The sequence below is a fragment of the Ranitomeya variabilis genome, chromosome 4, assembly GCF_051348905.1.
Source record: "Ranitomeya variabilis isolate aRanVar5 chromosome 4, aRanVar5.hap1, whole genome shotgun sequence".
Classification (NCBI taxonomy): Eukaryota; Metazoa; Chordata; class Amphibia; order Anura; family Dendrobatidae; genus Ranitomeya; species Ranitomeya variabilis.
This window is the reverse complement of record NC_135235.1, coordinates 59,521,701-59,534,122: the sequence shown is the minus strand read 5'-3', so window position 1 is coordinate 59,534,122 and position 12,422 is coordinate 59,521,701. Positions and strand designations below refer to the sequence as shown.

At 43.8% G+C, this 12,422-nt stretch overlaps 1 protein-coding gene across 1 annotated transcript in view; it reads right to left on the bottom strand.

Moving 5' to 3' along the window:
* Positions 1 to 6,009, bottom strand: part of PDE6C (phosphodiesterase 6C) — a 116,077-nt gene extending 110,068 nt beyond the window's left edge. The window contains exon 1 of the mRNA XM_077257063.1: positions 5,951 to 6,009. The gene's annotated coding sequence lies outside the window, so the exon portion shown is untranslated. The remainder of the gene's footprint in view (positions 1 to 5,950) is intronic.
* Between the last annotated feature and the right edge of the window lie 6,413 nt (positions 6,010 to 12,422).

The window sequence follows — 12,422 nt, the reverse complement described above, 5'->3', positions numbered from 1 at the left end:
CTCCAATCTATTCTAAACTCTGCTGCCCGACTAATCCACCTCTCCCCCCGCTATTCCCCGGCCTCTCCCCTCTGTCAATCCCTTCACTGGCTCCCCATTGCCCAGAGACTCCAGTACAAAACCCTAACCATGACATACAAAGCCATCCACAACCTGTCTCCTCCATACATCTGTGACCTCGTCTCCCGGTACTTACCTACACGCAACCTCCGATCCTCACAAGATCTCCTTCTCTACTCCCCTCTTATCTCCTCTTCCCACAATCGTATACAAGATTTCTCTCGCGTATCACCCCTACTCTGGAACTCTCTACCACAACACATCAGACTCTCGCCTACCATCGAAATCTTCAAAAAGAACCTGAAGGCCCACCTCTTCCGACAAGCCTACAACCTGCAGTAACCACCGATCAACCAAACCGCTGCATGACCAGCTCTATCCTCACCTACTGTATTCTCACCCATCCCTTGTAGATTGTGAGCCTTCACGAGCAGGGTCCTCACTCCTCCTGTACCAGTTATGACTTGTATTGTTTAAGATTATTGTACTTGTTTTTATTATGTATACCCCTCCTCACATGTAAAGCGCCATGGAATAAATGGCGCTATAACAATAAATAATAATAATAATAATAATAATAACAAAGAACAAAGAGGAGAAATTGAATGGGAGAATATTTACAAGGACCACAAAGGCTATCCTAAATGGCAGATGGTTTATATAAACCTGTGTGAGATATAACCCATCGTCAGAGAGACGACAGAAATCTGAAGATTATGAAAAATATATACATATAAACAGTATACAGTACAGACCAAAAGTTTGGACACACCTTGTCATTTAAAGATTTTTCTGTATTTTCATGACTATCAAGAGGTAGTCACCGGGAATGGTCTTCCAACAAGCTTGAAGGAGTTCCCAGAGATGCTTAGCACTTGTTGGCCTTTTTGCCTTCACTCTGCGGTCCAGCTCACCCCAAACCATCTCGATTGGGTTCAGGTCTGGTGACTGTGGAGGCCAGGTCATCTGGCGTAGCACCCCATCACTTTCCTTCTTGGTCAAATAGCCCTTACACAGCCTGGAGGTGTGTTTGGGGTCATTGTCCTGTTGAAAAATAAATGATGGTCCAACTAAACGCAAACCGGATGGAATCGCATGCCGTTGCAAGATGCTGTGGTAGCCATGCTGATTCAGTTTGCCTTCACTTTTGAATAACTCCCCAACAGTGTCAACAGCAAAGCACTCTCACACCATCACACCTCCTCCGCCATGCTTCTCGGTGGGAACCAGGCATGTAGAGTCCATCCGTTCACCTTTTCTGCATCGCACAAAGACACGGTGGTTGGAACCAAAGATCTCAAATTTGGACTCATCAGACCAAAGCACAGATTTCCACTGGTCTAATGTCCATTCCTTGTGTTCTTTAGCCCAAACAAGTCTCTTCTGCTTGTTGCCTGTCCTTAGCAGTGGTTTCCTAGCAGCTATTTTACCATGCTGCACAAAGTCTCCTCTTAACAGTTGTTGTAGAGATGTGTCTGCTGCTAGAACTCTGTGTGGCATTGACCTGGTCTCTAATCTGAGCTGCTGTTAACCTGCGATTTCTGAGGCTGGTGACTCGGATAAACTTATCCTCAGAAGCAGAGGTGACTCTTGGTCTTCCTTTCCTGGGGCGGTCCTCATGTGAGCTAGTTTCTTTGTAGCGCTTGATGGTTTTTGCCACTGCACTTGGGGACACTTTCAAAGTTTTCCCAATTTTTCGGACTGACTGACGCTCATTTCTTAAAGTAATGATGGCCACTCGTTTTTCTTTACTTAGCTGCTTTTTTCTTGCCATAATACAAATTCTAACAGTCTATTCAGTAGGATTATCAGCTGTGTATCCACCAGACTTCTGCTCAACACAACTGATGGTCCCAACCCCATTTATAAGGCAAGAAATCCCACTTATTAAACCTGACAGGGCACACCTGTGAAGTGAAGACCATTCCCGGTGACTACCTCTTGAAGCTCATCAAAAGAATGCCAAGCATGTGCAAAGCAGTCATCAAAGCAAAAGGTGGCTACTTTGAAGAACCTAGAATATAAGACATAATTTTAGTTGTTTCACACTTTTTGTTAAGTATATAATTCCACATGTGTTAATTCATAGTTTTGATGCCTTCAGTGTGAATGTACAATTTTCATAGTCATGAAAATACAGAAAAATCTTTAAATGAGAAGGTGTGTCCAAACTTTTGGTCTGTACTGTATATATATATGCAGTAAAGAGCAAACGGTTAACAATGTTTTGAACTTTTGACTTTCAGGCTCCATATCTCATTATCCACTTCTGCTTTTACCTTGAGACTACCATCATTTCATAGACAATCATCTTGGCTATCTCATGCTTAAATCTGACTTACAACTAGTTAGCACATGATCAGTTATGCAGATTCACTGCATTGTCTACATGCTTCTCCTAAATACCTCAATTTTACTTTTTATTATTTTGTTAGTATTTTATAAATCCACCTTTGGTTTTCAACACTGTCTGAATCCTTCTGGACATGCTCTCAATCAGATTCAAACACATGTCGACCGACATTTGATATCAGGTCTCTTTTACACGTTCTCAAAGTTGGTGCACACTTGTCTACTCACTTGGGTATGTATACAGTTTTTCTTCAATTCTACCCACAAGTGTTTGATTGAGTTGAGGTCTGGGGAATGTGGGGGCCAATCCAGCACCTCTACTTCATTGTCATTGAACCATTTCTTTGCCAATTTCGATGTATGCTTCAAGTTGTTGACCTGTTGGAATGCTATGTCGTCCCTTTCATATCTATATGAAATTTTGCCTGGATGTCCACCTATTGGCTTCTGAATGGATGAACGGACCTCATTTCGTATTCTTCTAACTGTCATGGCACTCGCATGATGCAGTCTGGAAATTTTCTTGCCCAAGAGACCGCTAACGATGAGCCGGATGATGTTGTTTTTCTTTTCTTGGGAAATCTTCTTCATGGCTGCTCCTCGATTCAAACCAATGACTTTCTACTGGGGAATCAACCTAATAACACACTGAAGTATTAGGAAATGTGAGAACAGGTTGTATTTTGCAGTATTCAGTACGAAAATTATTTTTCCACTACCAGGAGCAAAACAGTAACAATGCAGTGACATAACAAGAATCTGCATAACTAATCATATGCTAAATAGTTGCAAGTCAAATTTATGTATGAGATATCCAAGATGATTGTCTATTAAATGATGGTAGTCTCACGATCAAAGCAGTAGTGGATGACGAGATATGGAACCTGAAAGTGAAAAGTTCCAAACAGCATGCTGGAGTAAAACGAGGAGGATTGGAAGGACTTCTTCTCAATGAAACCATTTTGCAGCAATTTTATTAATTTATTCTTGTGTTTGGGTTTTCAAGGTTTCATCCGATGAACTCTTGCTAACTCTACAAACCGTTCTTCCAAGAAAGTGGAGTCTACCGATTTCCAGTGGTGCGGAATTATTACCTTAGCTGCTTGAAGATGTCTTAAGAACAATTTTTTAAAAACATTCCTAGGCATAGGGAACATGTATAGTAAAATTGTCTCCTTCCTCCTATGGATCGCCACCCCCTTCATCTCCTGAATTGCTTTAAAAACACCCTCCCAGAAGGTTTCTAAGATTGGACATGATCAACAGATGTTTGTCAGTGTGCCTACTTGTGCTCCACAATGCCAGCATAAGTTGGAGAACCATTTATGTAGGATCGAGGGAACATGGTACAATCTACAAACCACTTTGTGACTCACTTCCAGTTCTTTAGTGGCTATGGTGCATTTATGGGAGAGATGGAAATATTTTTCCCATTGCTCTTTTGCAAATGTCTGATGCAGCTCATTCTCCAATGCCTTGCAAAAAGGAGGAAGAGTGTCTAGGTCCACATTTATTAGCAGCTTGTATATATCTGAGATGACATGTGCAGAGTTAGTGGGAGCCAAACACATTATCTCAAAAGAGGATAAGGGGCGAGATCAATCTAAGTGACTGACCTGTAGAGAAAAAATGTCTGAGTTCAGCGTACTCAAAATTGTATCGCTTCCTTGGCATACGATCTCACAAGTTAACATAGAGGGGGAAGTAATACACTTCCAGGGGCCACGTGACACAGAAGTAGAGTATTTTTCCTGGAGCTGTTTAAAAAAAATTTGTGGAGACACCAGGTGGAAATCTCGGGTTGTCTATTATTGGGGTCAATGGCCCACTCGCATCAATTAGAATTCCTTTCTCACTGGGGATGTGAATAGTTTTAAACGTTTGTCTTAGACTTTATGGTATAGGGATATTATTCTGAGCCAAAGCAGTCCATGTCCAAGGCAAGGTAGACACCGACAAAGGGAAAATTTCATGGTGCTATACGCATCCAGAGTTTAGAATCTCGACAATGTAGAAGATCCAGGAAACTTGCATGAGCAGACGCAAGATAGACTACTTTCCTTTTTAGGGGCTTTTTTGCACTCTTTGCACTCACATCACTTATGCAGTGTTTCATATAACATTTGCGGCGCCCACATAATAAAATGCAATCATAAACAGCAATGACAATTTGCAAGGGCTTAATACTAGCAAGCACCAGCGCATTGCTGGCGGTACACAGCACTCAAAACATAATGTGTCCCATGGCATGAAGCCAGCTGATATCCCCATCAAAGGTAACCCATTGTAACCAACAAAGAATATCTCAGTCTAGGACAGTTCACAACATAACATTGGGGTTCAGGGGGCATAAATCCATGATTTGTATAAGATGGCAATTTTCAATCCTATTACTCGTTATATAAATTATAGTAACTCAGCACAAATTTCAGCATTTCATCAGTTGGCTCCAATCCCATCTGTCTAACTGTAGAGATTGTTCCAAACGATAGTGTTTCTTTGCTGATAGGCATGCCTGTCCTTACAGATCCATCACCCTACCCTCAGGAAAGCAAAGATGTAAATCGGCAAAAATAATGTAAAAGAGATGAATTGCGAAATACTCATAATTAATCCTTGGATAGAGAAACTAAAGCAAAACTTTAAAATGTTACATCTGAGCTTCAAATGTGTCCCATGATCCCATCAGAGGTCTGCAAATCCCAAGTAGTCATGGCTAGGCCAGCATCATTAACTACAACTACTTCTGTTAATGTTGATGATTATGGCTTACAGCCAATGAAAACCCAAAAGTCATTTGCTCAGTAAATTAGAATACTTTATAACACCAGCTTGAAAAATGATTTTAAAATCCAAAATGTTGGCCTACTGAAATGTATGTTCAGTAAATGCACTCAATAATTGGTTGGGGCTCTTTTTGCATCAATTACTGCAACAATGCGACGTGTCATGGAGGCGATCAGCCTGTGGCACTGCTGAGGTGTTATGGAAGCCCAGGTTGCTTTGATAGCAGCCTTCAGCTCATCTGCATTGTTTGGTCTGGTGTCTCTCATCTTCCTCTTGACAATACCCCATAGATTCTCTATGGTGTTAAGGTCAGGCGAGTTTGCGGCCAATTATGCACAGTGATACTGTTACGTTTAAACTAGGTATTCGTACTTTTGGCGGTGTGGACAGGTGCCAAGTCCTGAAATTTTCATCTCCAAAAAGCTTTTCGGCAGAGTGAAGCATGAAGTGCTCTAAAATTTCCTGGTAGACGGCTGTGCTGACTTTGGTCTTGATAAAACACAGTGGACCTCTACCAGCAGATGACATGGCTCCCCAAACTGTCATTGATTGTGGAAACTTCACCCTAGACCTCAAGCAGCTTGGATTGTGACCTCTCCATTCTTCCTCCAGACTCTGGGACCTTGATTTCCAAATGAAATGCAAACTTCAGTCAATATGCAGTCAATATGCAGCATTGCATCATACAGTATTACTTATAAGGTACCATGAACATGAAAATCATTAGAATGAAGAAAAGGGAATACATCACCTGAAGCAATTGTGCAGATAAGAAGAACTAGGAAAAGACCTGGACAGCTGCACTTCTCCAAACCCTATGCCTTTTCACATAAGCGTCTTCCTGGGGGGTGACTTAAGGCAGGGAGTGAGATATTTTATGTGTTTAATTGTCCAATAGATGAAGTTATAAGATTTGAGAGAAATGTCCTGGATACGTCTGTGTGTGGTGGCTCTTGAAGCAATGGCTCCAGCAGCAGTCCACTCCTTGTGAATCTCCCCTAAATTTTTGAATGGCCTTTTCTTAACAATCCTTTCAAGACTGCGGTTATCCCGGTTGCTTGTGCACCTTTTTCTACCACACTTTTCCTTCTACTCAACTTTCCATTAATATGCTTGGATACAGCACTCTGTGAACAGCCAGCTTCTTTAGCAATGACCTTTTGTGGCTTACCCTGCTTGTGGAGTGTGTAAATGACTGCCTTCTGGACATCTGTCAAGTCAGCAGTCTTCCCCATGATTGTGGAGCCTACTGAAGCAGATGCAGCGCCCCAGAGTCCTGGTCGTTGCAGTACTGTGGCTCCGCCACTAAGGGGAGCCATGGTGCGTCTGATGGCACTGAAGGAGTTCATCTGATCAGGTATCACAGACACCAATACATTTCACAGTCGGGCCTCCGGGGGGGAGCTAAGGGTTCTATTCACTAGGCCACTCCCCACCATAGTGGGTAAACTGGGGGTCATCTTAGAGAGGGCCACCCAGGCCGGGATCTTTATCCAGGGGATGATGTCATTTACACCCGGCACCTTGGAGAGAAGGGGTGGTTTGCCCTGAACGTCCACAAGAGGCACAGTTCCATGACCCCCTTGCCTAGGGTGCCCGAAAAATTGTCCCCCGTGGCCAGGGTGCCCCCTTGTGACCGGCCCACGATTACCACTGAGACCACCGTGGTCACCCCAACAGGCACCATTGTGAAGACCACGACTTGCCGCGTCATGACCTCCACCGCTGTCGTGGCCACGCAGGCACCTCCTCAGGTGACCAGCGTGTCTACTGCCCGTACCGCTGCAGAACTGAAGACTGTGGGTACACAGACCCCCAGGTGGGACGACAGACCCCCTTATGCAGTACCGGGCGGTTCGCAATACCCAAAGGGGTTGCCTCCGCCGGTGCTGCCTCCTGGGTGGTTTGAGTAGATGTTCCCGTATACTGCAATACATGTAAATAGTTCCTTAACTGTTTGTTGATTCCTGATTTTGCTAAACCCGTCCAGGGTTAACTCTTAAGGGGATCCTTCTGTTGACCCGGGATCCCTATTGTTTTGTTTTTGTTTGTTTTTCCAAAGTTTTTGCACAAGTTTTTAGTTGAAAAGAACTGCTGAAATCATGAACAGTGCATGATACGAACTTTTTGTACATAGTTTGCACCTTATTAAAGGTGCTCCATACTGGTTTTACTTAAAGAAGGACTCTTTGTGAAGATACCACACTGGAACCTTTGCTGAGTATGGACTGGTAGCTTGAGAAGACGTGCTACCTCATAGAGACTTGGTCCCCTCTTAAAGGGGATGTTAATTTGTCGCACTTAAACGATGATATTGCTTTAGGACAGGTAGCAATAATGTTTTGACGAAAGAAAGTGATGATAATGTTTACATGAGTAAGTTATATGTATTTAACTAGTTAATTGTGAAGAAATGCTGATGATGTTCTTTAAAAAGAAAAAGTGAAAGATAGCAGAAGGATGCAGTGGGCCCGTAGGGGTAGACGTGGTGTCCAGCATGCATGTTAGTGAGAAAGATAATGAGAAGGTTTGATGTTATATAAAGAAAATGGTTGATAACGTTGATAGATAATTAGGACAGAAGGTGAACCCTGAGTCCTCATAGGAGTCATGTAGAGATGGCTCAGTGCTCTTAAACTGAAAGTAATGTTATGCTCTATACTGTGTATAGTAGTGGAAAAGGCAGTAGGCCCGGGCTGAACGGGGCGGTCCTGCATAGAAAGGAGAGGCAGTAGGTCTGGTGCCGTTAGGACAGGCGGTCCTGCAGATTTAAAGAAGGAGAATGAAAAAGTTAAATTGCCTTATAATGTGATTATAAGAAGGTCTTTAGTGGATTCAGAGTGTATGTCCTTAAAGGCAATGTTAAATTATTGTTCAACAATTTTGCACTTAGTAGAATACTTACTTGGGTAAGAAAAGTTAATTATAGCATGTTGCTATGATATCTAACCATGTTTGTAACGTTCAAGTGTCCTCACCTCCCATAAAGGGAAGCTCTGTTTAAATATGCTTATTGGTATTGCACTCAACAAAACTGTATGTCTTTTTGCTAACTTGTATTGTTGTTTTCTTCCCAGTCCCAGAGTACTGTGTTTAACCAGGGGGGAGTGCAGCGCCCCAGAGTCCTGGTCGTTGCAGTACTGTGGCTCCGCCACTAAGGGGAGCCATGGTGCGTCTGATGGCACTGAAGGAGTTCATCTGATCAGGTATCACAGACACCAATACATTTCACAGTCGGGCCTCCGGGGGGGAGCTAAGGGTTCTATTCACTAGGCCACTCCCCACCATAGTGGGTAAACTGGGGGTCAGGCAGGAAGTTAGATCAGAAAGCTGACTGGGTTGGAACCAGGCAACACCTTGTGGCAGAGGGTGTTGTAGGGGAAGATACAGTAGGGTCTCTGTCAGGGGTGGGATCCTGACAGAGGCTTGGCAACTTGAACGAACGTAACGGGACCGTGCCTGCTCAGCATAGCGGCGGTGCCCAAGGAAGGATTAGAAGCGAGATAGATTGTGCTGAGTGAGAAACGAGATCACGCAAAAGGAGAAATACCAGTAGGAGTCGTGCTGTAAGACCGAAGCAACATCCTACTGAGGCGCACTACCGGTGGCCGGAACGCCGAGGGAGTATCATAACATTCAGCTTCAAGCAATACTCCAAACAGCGGCAGGACAGTCAGTTTAAGGCGGGCTGTCTACCTTAAATCACCTATGTAGTCTTGGGGGGCAACCTGTGGAGAGGGGCGACTCTAGGGTCCCGGAAGAGCTCCGAGCCTACCCGTCAAACGGGTGCCGTTCCAACCAGAACATCAGGGAGGGACGGAGGATTAGCAGAACATCATCTAATCGAGTTGTGAGGGAACTTAAGAAACAGACACAACAGTTGTGGGGGACTTTCTGTAAGCACAGCAGGGAAGGACCACAACACATAGCGCTAGAAGGAAGGCACCGATTTCCACCTGTGAAGAGAACTCTGGAGGTGCCATTGGAACGGCCGGACTTGCGCAGCCTGGTGAACCGTGTTCCGGACTGAGGACCCAGAGACCTTCAGTAAAGAGGTAAAGAGACTGCAACCTGGTGTCCTCGTTATTTACTGCACTGCACCACTACAGCCTCATCACCACCATCTACATCATACCTAACACTGTACGCCCCTCGGCAGGGTCACGGACCGGGCCTAGCCACCGTGACAACCCCAGAGCAGAGACTCAGAGGCCCGGTACCGGGTACCCCTCGGCCCTGCGGCAGTGGGGGCGCTACACAGACAAGGGGACTTTTTTTAAATGCTTTGCAGGTGTCTTTTGTTCATTATTCTAATTTACTGAGATAATGACTTTTGGGTTTTCATTGGCTGTAATCTATAATCATAAACTATTTGATGAAATTTGAATTTTGCGAGAAGCACCTGTATATATGAGCGCTTCCTACACTGGTAGGAAAGCTAACCATAGCGCCTCTAGTGTTACTTCTCCATCTCGTCATTAGCAACAGGTCCTGCTCCCTTCTCCAATGACAGCATTCTTTTGCAGTAGTCCTCGCCAGGATTTTGAAGTAACTCTTTTGATATCATCACCAGAGGACAACAGCTATTTGCTGTCTGAGTATTCAGCAAACTTTCCATTCTGTTACCAAATGTACTTCAGGAGTTTTGCTTCATCATCCATTTCTCACAGCTGACTATTCATCTCTTTAGTGATCTCCTGATTGTTTATCATCTATCTGCATTTAACTCCTGGCTCAGATTTACAGTTAACCATTTGTCTGCTGTAAGCATAACAATCTTTTCTCAGTTAATATTAGTACTATTCAAATTATTATGCTGCTATAGGCAAGTATCCAATTTGCCTGTTCATTCGTTTGCTGATTGCGTATGTCTCTGCCATTGACCATCAGTCATTGACCATCAGATAGTATTCAATGCTGTCATTACCCATTTGATTGCTGCAAGTTTTGGGCTGACTATACATGTTGTTGTGGATTCTGTTTGTGGGCTCCCTCTGGTGGTTACTGCTGGTACTGGGTGACTTTGGTGGGTTGCGGCCTTTGGTTTCCACCTGTCCATCAGAGGCTGGGTGTTTCCTATTTTACCTGGCCTTTCTGTCATTTCCTTGCCGGCTATCAATGTATTCAGATGTGCTCTGTTTTGTTCCTGCCTACCTGCTCCCAGATCTTTCAGGATAAGCTAAGTGCTGATTTTCAGTTGTTTGGTTTTTTGTCCAGCTTGCTTATTATGTCTCTATGCTAGCTGGTAGCTCTAGTGGACTGAGGTTCTCCCCATGTGCCATGAGTTGGCACATGGGTTCTTGTAATCTCAGGATGGTTTTTTTGATTAGGGTTTTTTGCTGACCGCTCAGACCCCTTTTGTATCATTCTGCTTTCTAGTTTACAGCGGGCCTCAATTTGCTAAACCTATATATATCATCTCTATGTGTGTGCCTTCCTCTCATTTCACCGTCAATACATGTGGGGGGCAACTATACCTTTTGGGGTTCGTTCCTCTGGAGGCAAGTGAGGTCTTTATTTTCTCTGCAGTACTAGTTAGCTCTTAGGCTGGTGCGTGGCGTCTAGAACCAACGTAGGCACGCTCCCTGGCTATCTCTAGTTGCGTTTGTCAGGCGTAGGGCAGCGGTCAGCCCAGGTTCCATCACCCTAGAGCTCGTCCGTTATATATTTGTACCTTGCTTGTCCTGTGCTATCCCTAGCCATTGGGATTCATGACAACATGTACAGTATAGTCACACTCCTGGCTCTGTGTCCTCTACTGTTCCTGCTTGGCTTGTGTGTCTACCATCCTGCATACTCTGATGTCCTAGTCCTAACTGATGTACATGCCATTCAGTAAGTCCTGCCGCAGTGCCAGCACCTTCAGTTTGTGTTGATGTAATCCTGCATGTTCTAGTTCAAATTTGTTTTCTTCTTGTAGCCTGAAAAGTCCTAATTTGGAGCTCTACTACTTTATACACATAGCTCTGATGCAGGACAAAGTCTGAAGATTTCTATGTACCCTATGGTGGTCATGCAGACCATTAGAAGGATCGGCACTATATTTAGTTGTCTCCTACTATAGCCTTTTTCACGCAGCAGGTGTTTTAGACAACTTAAATGGTCTAAGATCTTATGATCCATTGTTTTGTGATTAGCCATGTTGCTTTGTAGCATTGGAGTCCTAGGACTGACTTTGATCTAAGGCAAGGTTTGGATGGTCAGATTAGGACTCCAATTCCCAGGATTTTATAGGTTCCCTTTCCTTTCACAATCCATAAACATTGTTAGGATATTTGGCTTCCAAAGACTGGGAATAATGTGAATGGTGGCATCCAGTGTGCAGAACTGTGAAATATTTTGGCTCCATAATAGCAAAAGGAAAATCAAAGTTAGTTTCTCACTGCATCAGTAACATCGTGTGCTCAATATATCAGTAGTAAGAATTAAGGTTAATCTGGGGATAATGGGGAGCACCAACCGGAAACAACTATCCTATGTAACCCAAAGCAATCAGATGGCCAGTCATCTTCTGTGAAGTCCTATGTTAGAATATTAAATTGATGGAGAAGGCCTTTGGAAATATACTGTATGATAATTTACCGAACTATGTTGGGGCAGTCAGACAATTTTGAGGTTAATTATGTGCAGGCAGAACTGGTGGTGATCTTTGCATTCATTGTCTACATTTTAACATTCATGACTTTTGGAAAATGTTTAACAGAAGACTAAGAACACTTTATGACATGATGAAACACAAAGCAAATATTGACTGTGAGGCACAGAGAGGTGCCCGGCCTGCAAGATTAACATTGATTTATACAGATTCCTCAATCCACTGTAGGAAAAGTACTAAAGCATTAAAGGGATCCTGACAAAAGACACATGCATGTATCAGAGACCGTCTGCAAATTTGCAGCCTTGTGTGTTTTACCTGGAGCGACTCCGATGACCTGTCCAAGGGACCAGCCTCTGGCAGCTTCCCCCTGCACCACTTACTTAAGGCATCTAACTACATACACATACGGACAGACCTGTCAGTTATGGGAAGTAAAGAGCAGAGCAACGATCTACCTTTGACTAGTAATCTGAGATGCATGGTCCCCGGCTGAGTGTTCAAAGTATGATTTGTCTAAAATGCTGCAGCGTGTCAAAGTGAAACATACATGGCCACAGTAGTACAGCAGAGGGATGGACATATCAATGGTGCAATCATTGTTCCTCAGCTGGTGTAAAGAGGCCTG